This window comes from Coregonus lavaretus (assembly GCF_964263955.1).
Source record: "Coregonus lavaretus genome assembly, chromosome: 34".
Taxonomy (NCBI): Eukaryota; Metazoa; Chordata; class Actinopteri; order Salmoniformes; family Salmonidae; genus Coregonus; species Coregonus lavaretus.
Genome location: NC_140021.1, coordinates 12,557,954 through 12,566,069, shown reverse-complemented (window position 1 = coordinate 12,566,069; position 8,116 = coordinate 12,557,954). Strand labels below are relative to the sequence as shown.

General features: G+C 40.5%; 1 pseudogene across 1 annotated transcript in view; it reads right to left on the bottom strand.

Annotated features, from left to right (window-relative positions):
• Positions 1–7,579, bottom strand: part of LOC311109353 (vasoactive intestinal polypeptide receptor 2-like) — an 18,570-nt pseudogene extending 10,991 nt beyond the window's left edge. Inside the window, exons 1-2 of the transcript in view lie at positions 7,523–7,579; positions 1–36 (exon numbers count right to left, since the gene is read on the bottom strand). The exon at positions 1–36 is cut by the window's left edge and continues 67 nt beyond it. The product of the transcript in view is annotated as a vasoactive intestinal polypeptide receptor 2-like (transcript). The remainder of the gene's footprint in view (positions 37–7,522) is intronic.
• Between the last annotated feature and the right edge of the window lie 537 nt (positions 7,580–8,116).

The window sequence follows — 8,116 nt, the reverse complement described above, 5'->3', positions numbered from 1 at the left end:
GAGGAAGTGACAAGTGGGATTTCTCCCGCTGACTTTCTGGATAGAGAGGGAGTAGAAAGACAGTCAATGGATGTGTCTAAATGGTCTTTACTGCCTCCACTCCTCGTCTTCTCTCCTCGTCTCCTATTCTCTTCTCCTTGTCTCCTTAACTCATCTACTTTAGGCAGACATATTGGCTGTACCATTTTTTAAATTGGACTACATGAGAAACACTGTGAGAGAGGGAGAAAGACATAAGGGTGGAAAGAGAGAGGGGGAGTGTTGAGAGAGATGGAAAAGAGACAGAGAGAGAGATTCTTGCATTCCGTTGGACAGAGCTCACTGTGTATAGAGGGTTAAAGGCATTTGGTACTTATTGTGACCACAGGCAACAGGAACATCCAAACAAACAAACCAAGAACACCCCCTCCACTTAACACAAACACAAAGACAGACACACACACAGCCATCCCTGTGCTAAGTATGTCTTCTAACTTGCAGGGTTTAGGATATTCACTCACAGACAAATATAAACTGTGTGTTGTGTTTATATGCTTGTATTGTGTGTGCATGTGTGCATGTGTGAGCAGTTAGCTGGGAGATCTGTTAAGTTTATATTGTGAAATAACGCTTTGCTCTGCCACAGTTCAGGACTGTCACTGTGTTTACACCCTTCACTCCTTGCCACTCCCCCGCATCGTCTGCATCCTCTTGGGGTCTCTGTTCCTTTTGGAGCTGATTTATAAACTTTACTGTCACCAGAACACAAACAACCAATAACACACCACCTCATTACTGTCTCAACCAATCACACAGTTCTCCATTACTGTCTCAACCAATCACACGTCATATCACCACTACCAATCAAACCTGGATACACGTAACATCCTATAATATGTAATTTATTGAACACAAAATTCAAATTCTCAATATCCTGACACTATGTGTGTGTTTTCGAGAGAGCGTGAGGGACGGAGAGACAGAGAGAAAGAGAGAGACAGATAGAGAGTAGTCTCTCTAGACATCCAGGTTGCCTCCCACAATTTTCAAATTTTCCGGCTTAACACGTCCGTATGTAACAGAATGTCAGTTTGGCATAGAGGAACTACGTCACTGCCTACGCCACTACCTTATTCGCTTGAATAAAATACAAAATAGTAGCTAGCAAGATGGAAATCACAGAGGTGATTTATTTATTTATTTTTATTATTTTTTTCGCCAGTGGCTAGTTTGCTTCAACTACCTTCACTAAAACCACTGCAAAGGTTTTGCCTGCAAACTTTGGTTTCTAATCGCGATGTTCTATCATGTCTGCCTCGTGATTTGTTGGGAGAGTTGTCTGTCTGAAGAGAATCCACCCCCGAACAAATTAAGTAACAATAGGATTAATCTGAAAAGCACTAACATATTTTTAGCTTAAAAGTGCCAATTGGGGTAATTATTTTACACCAAATTGATAATGATTGCAAAGAGACACCCTCTGTCAAGCAGTAACAGTTTTAATTTTATTAACCTTTTGTAACACAAGTACATGGTTTAAATTCCCCAAAATAAGTATATATTTTAAAATTTTCACACATTTATAGTCAATATTTTGTATGTTTTTCATGTTTTTAATAGATATTTTGATAAATTTCATCCTTAGCCACTTATTATGAACATTTGTCTGTTATTCATTAAAAGTGCTGTGTTTCTGTGGTGCTCCGTGGCTGATAAATTGGCGATTTAGCTAATTTGACATTACCTAAAATGGCAACGATATGGGCGATATGTGCACCGGTGCCATCAGACTTTTACTGTGCCTTCAGATAATATTCACACCCCTTTACTTTTTCCATATTTTGTTGTATTGACATTAAAATTGATTAAATTGAGTTTGGCCCACACACAATACCCTATAATGTCAAAGTGGAATTATGTTTTTCTAAATTTTTACAAATTAATTAAAAATGAAAAGCTGAAATGTCTTGAGTCAATATGTATTCAACCCCTTTGTTATGGCAAGTCTAAATAAGTTCAGGAGAAAACATTTGCTTAACAAGTCACATAATAAGTTGAATGGACACACTCTGTGTGCAATAATAGTGTTTAACATTATTTTTTAATGACTACCTCATCTCTGTACCCCACACATACAATTATCTGTAAGGTCCCTCAGTTGAGCAGTCAATTTCAAACACAGATTCAAACACAAAGACCAGCGAGGTTTTCCAATGTCTCGCAAAGAAGGGCACCTATTGGGAGATGGGTAAAAATAAAAAAGCAGACATTAAATATCCCTTTGAGCATGGTGAAGTTATTAATTATGCTTTGGATGGTGTATCAATACACCCAGTCACTACAAAGATACAGGTGTCCTTCCTAACTCAGTTGCCGGAGAGGACGGAAACCGGTCAGGGATTTCACCATGAGGCCAATGGTGACTTTAAAACTGTTACAGAGTTTAATGGCCGTGATAGGAGAAAACTGAAGATGGATCAACAACATTGTAATTACTCCACAATAGCAACCTAATTGACAGAGTGAAAAGAAGGAAGCTTGTACAGAATACAAATAATCAAAAACATGCTTCCTGTTTGTAACAAGGCACTAAAGTAAAACTCCAAAAATTTGGCAAAGCAATTAACTTTTTGTCCTGAATATAACGTGTTATGTTTGGGGCAAATCCAATACAACATATTACTGAGTACCACTGTCCATATTTCCAATTATAGTGGTGGCTGCATCATGTTATGGGTATGCTTGTAATCATTAAGGACTGGGGAGTTTTTCAGGATAAAAAATTAACAGAATGGAGCTAAGCACAGGCAAAATCCTAGAGGAAAACCTGGTTCAGTCTGCTTTCCACCAGACACTGGGAGATGAATTCACCTTTCAGCAGGACAATAACCTAAAACACAAGGCCAAATATACACTGGAGTTGCTTACCATGAAGACAGTAAATGCTCCTGAGTGGCCGAGTTACAGTTTTGACTTAAATCTATTTGAAAATCTATGGCAAGACCTGAAAATGGTTGTCTAGCAATGATCAACAACCAATTTGACAGAGCTTGACGAATTTTGAAAATAATGAGCAAATGTTGCACAATCCATGTGTGGAAAGCTCTTAGAGACTTACCCAGAAAGACTCACAGCTGTAATCACTGCCAAAGATGCTTCTACAAAGTATTGACTCAGGGGTGTGAATACTTATGTAAATTAGATATCTGTATTTCATTTCCAATACATTTGCAAAGATTTCTAAAAACATGTTTTCACTTTGTCATTATGGGGTATTGTGTGTAGATGGGTGATTTTTATTTATTTAATCAATTTTGAATTCAGGCTGTAACACAACACAGTATGGAATAAGTCCAGGGGTATGAATGCTTTCTGAAGGCACTGTATCATACCATAAAAGAACGCTATGGGATATCAACTCAAACAACAAATTGGTTGTGGTTCTCTGTAGCTCAGCTGGTAGAGCACGGCGCTTGTAACGCCAAGGTAGTGGGTTCGATCCCCCGGACCACCCATACACAAAAATGTATGCACGAATGACTGTAAGTCGCTTTGGATAAAAGCGTCTGCTAAATGGCATATTATTATTTATTATTATTAACTCACTTCCAACTCACTTCCAATTGCATCTGAAAGATGAGAATCTCGACTTGGTACAGAGACATTGACTGGAAGCCAAATATGCGTTCACATTTTTTAGTTATTTTTCAGTTATAGTGGCTGCCACGCCCCCCAGGCGCCAAATCTGGGGTGGCTGCATATCTCTATATTTTTCAGAGTACATACATCTACCTCTATGTCAAATGTTGTGCTTTTATCACAAAGTTTACCATTGAGTCCACATTTTCAGCTTAGCTATGTACCACTAATAGGCCTTTACAAAGGAGAGATCATTTTTAATTCCTCCATATTATCACAGAAATCACAGTAGGCCTAAATACCAATTGTGGGTCGGTAACTAGTTGCTTGACAAAGTCTTAAAATTTCGGAGGAATAAAACAAAACTCGGAAATGACTGAATGAGCACCCCTACTTCCCGGGGTGGCTATGAGCACAACGCAGATCAATCAAGTGTTTTTCACTCAAATATCAATGTGTCTAACTACTACTTTATTATTTTAAGTAAAGATGTATAACAAAATAGACTCAAGTAAGAACAACTTATTTAATAAATGTTAGATTGACTTTAAATAACCATAAATTGTAAAAATTAACTAATTGTTTATTAGCAGAGCAGATAAATAAAGTTATATTTACTCAATAACCTAATATTTGTTAACAATACTCAGAAACATTAAGTTATAAGAACATCCGATTGACATCTGAATGAGTATCACTTTTATGATTTGAGTTCTACAGGCAGTTGTAAATGTTTGACTAACCACTATTCAATTGGTTGAATGAGTTTCTACAGTGCACCTACCCAGTGGTCACCCATCAATGTTTACCAACCTGTTTTGAGCCCCACCTGTGTAGCTTAAAAAAAAAAAAAAAATCATTGAGTTAATAAAGCCGCATACAAACATGGTCTCTTTTTTGCTTTCTTGAGTAAAGCAGCTCCAAAATGCAGGTGTTTCAGCCTAGCTCAGTGCTTTCTGTGGTGGTGGGGCAGCCAGCGGAAAATACGGAGCGTAGGGGTTGGTAATGTTCACTAGTTGTGCCGTGATTGGCTCAGTGTTCTGTCACTCATTGGGACACCATGTGTCCCAAATCTACAGGGAGAGCTTGAAAATTCAAGCCCCTTGGGTGCTGCCATAGATTTACATTAGAAGTGCCCATCCAAGAAGGCTCAAGGTCATTGACCACAGATAAAATGACATCAAATCATGTTATATAATAATAATAATAATATTATTATCTACCGTAGCTTTGATTGGACTGATCACGTCAACATCATACTTTCAAAATCTTAGCTAGCAAGCTGGACAAGCAGTCATCATCATGAATCAGGTCGACAATCTACTGGCAAATCCTTTTCAATCCTTGTCATATCGGTGCTCATCGGCCATTGGACATAAACATTACACAACAAGTTGGAAATCGAAATTCAACAATGAGTGGTTTAGAAGGAATCAGTGGCTAAGTGCAAGAGTTGCAAAGCAATCACTAGCCTGCTATTCAGTGGAGTGGGTGTGTGGTCCAAGTCTGGGTTTACTGGTCTCTTTTCCAAGCTTAAAAGGATAAACATTCACATGACATTCACATGACTTCTGCCGCATTCAAAACAACTGGAAACTCGGAACTGGGAAATCTCAGACTTCAGTGAGTTCAAGACAACAGGGAACTCTGAAAAAAACGAGCTCTGGAAAATAAGTTTTGAACGGTCATCCAACTCTGAATTCTGTCGCTGTACATTTCAAAAGCGCTGAACAAATAGTTATATTGACTACGTCCGTCCTAATCGAAATGACGGATTCCCTCTTATCCGCTCGTCATCCCCTTATGCCATAGTTTGTACATCTCAATTGTCAGTAGAAACCACATTTGTTTAAGCAAGTCAGCCATATCAACTATATTTTTTAAAAAGGCAGTAAATAAGGCTGAATGAACTGTTTCGCTGCCAGACCAGGCTCCGCTGATAGCCAGGTGTAGCAGTGGTAAGGATTCACTCCATGGTGCTGAAAGGAAAGCTCTGCTGTTGGGACAGCTTTATTTGTCACCGTTATAGTGAAATTAATGTATTGTTTAGTTTAGTGGCTTTGCTGGCATGCATAATTTATTGATTTGTTTTTTTGCCCCACCAAGATTTACATGCTAAAATCGCCACTGCACCTACAGTGCATTCGGAAAGTATTCAGACCCCTTGAACCTTTTCTACATTTTGTTACGTTACAGCCTTATTCTAAAATTGAGTAAATTGTTTTTTTCACTCATCAATCTACACACAATACCCCATAATGACAAAGCAAACACAGGTTTTTTAGAAATGTTTGCAAATGTATATATAAAAAATAAAACTGAAATATCACATTTACATTAGTATTCAGACCCTTTACTCAGTACTTAGTTGAAGCACCTTTGGCAGCGATTACAGCTTTGAGTCTTCTTGGGTATGACGCTACAAGCTTGGCACACCTGTATTTGGGGAGTTTCTCACATTCTTCTCTGCAGAGCCTCTCAAGCTCTGTCAGGTTGAATGGGGAGTGTCGCTGCACAGCTATTTTCAGGTCTCTCCAGAGATGTTTGATCGGGTTCAAGTCCGGGCTCTGGCTGGGCCACTCAAGGACATTCAGAGACTTGTCCCGAAGCCACTCCTGCGTTGTCTTGGCTGTGTGCTTAGGGTTGTTGTCCTGTTGGTAGGTGAACCTTCGCCCTAGTCTGAGGTCCTGAGCGCTCTGGAGCAGGTTTTCATCAAGGATATCTCTGTACTTTGCTTCGTTCATCTTTCCCTCGATCCTGACTAGTCTCCCAGTCCCTGCCACTGAAAAACATCCCCACATTATGATGCTGCCACCCCTATGCTTCAACGTAGGGATGGTGCCAGGTTTCCTCCAGACGTGACGCTTGGCATTCAGGCCAAAGAGTTCAATCTTGATTTCATCAGACCAAAGAATGTTGTTTCTCATGGTCTGAGAGTCCTTTAGGTGCCTTTTGGCAAACTCCAAGCCGGCTGTCATGTACCTTTTACTGAGGAGTGGCTTCCGTCTGGCCACTCTACCATAAAGGCCTGATTGGTGGAGTGCTGCAGAGATGGTTGTCCTTCTGGAAGGTTCTCCCATCTCCACAGAGGAACTCTGGAGCTCTGTCAGAGTAACCATTGGGTTCTTGGTCACCTCCCTGACCAAGGCCCTTCTCCCCCAATTGCTCAGTTTGGCCGGGCTGCCAGCTCTAGGAAGAGTCTTGGTGGTTCCAAACTTCTTCCATTTATGAATGAAGGAGGCCACTGTGTTCTTGGGGACCTTCAATGCTGCAAAAATTTTTTGGTACCCTTCCCCAGATCTATAATAATAATAATAATATGCCATTTAGCAGACGCTTTTATCCAAAGCGACTTACAGTCATGCGTGCATACATTTTTTTGTGTATGGGTGGTCCCGGGGATCGAACCAAATTTCATCATTACAAGCGCTGTGCTCTACCAGCTGAGCTACAATCCTCTCGGAACTCTACTGATAATTCCTTCGACCTCATGGCTTGGTTTTTGCTCTGACATGCACTGTCAACTGTGGGACCCTACATAGACAGGTGTGTGCCTTTCATATCATGTCCAATGAATAGAATTTACCACAGGTGGACGCCAATCAAGTTGTAGAAACATCTCAAGGATGATCAATGGACACAGGATGCACCTGAATTCAATTTCGAGCCTCATAGCAAAAGGTCTGAATACTTATGTAAATTAGGTATTTCTGTTTTTTATTTTTAATACATTTGCAAACATTTCTAAAAACCTGTTTTCGATTTGTCATTATGGGGTATTGTGTGTAGGAAAAAATAATTTAACCAATTTTAGAATAAGGCTGTAACGTAACAACATGCGGAAAAAGTCAAGGGGTCTGAATACTTTCTGAATGCACTGTACCTATAGGTGACATCTACTCACCATATGTAAAAGGCAGAGCGCGAGGAGCAGCAGACCGAGCCGTGACCGCTCCATTGTTGCAGGTTGCGCACGAGCAAGTAGTACTCCGATATTTCCAAGCTTACGGTGGGGCCTCGTCACACCTAGCGGAACTCATGGGGTCCCTCTCAGGTCGCAGCGCGAGGGCAGAGCCCGGATAATATTTCACCCCGAAAAATCAATACAACATCAGACACCGAAAGAAGTACACATGAATAATGGTTATCAGTCTATTGGTGTTGGTGAAGAAAATAACCACAGCTTGTAAACGCTAAAAGAAAACGTTCCACGAGGTGTCCGTTAAAATCTTCCAGACAGCTGTTGGTACTGGTATGGATAAAAAGAGGGAGAGAGAGAACAACAGGGAGACTAAGAAAAATAAAGAGGAGGCTGGAAAGGTGGAGAGTCAGTCGGAGCCACAGAAAGCTCTGAGGGCAGCTATCAGAAGAGAGATGGAGGTCCGTGTGACAGCAGAGATCTCTCTTTCCCGTTAACTTATGGCACTTCGCGGTACCGTCAACTCTGTCCAGCCTCTACCCGCGCCTGAGCGATGCGCGCTCCCGAGGCATGCAGTGG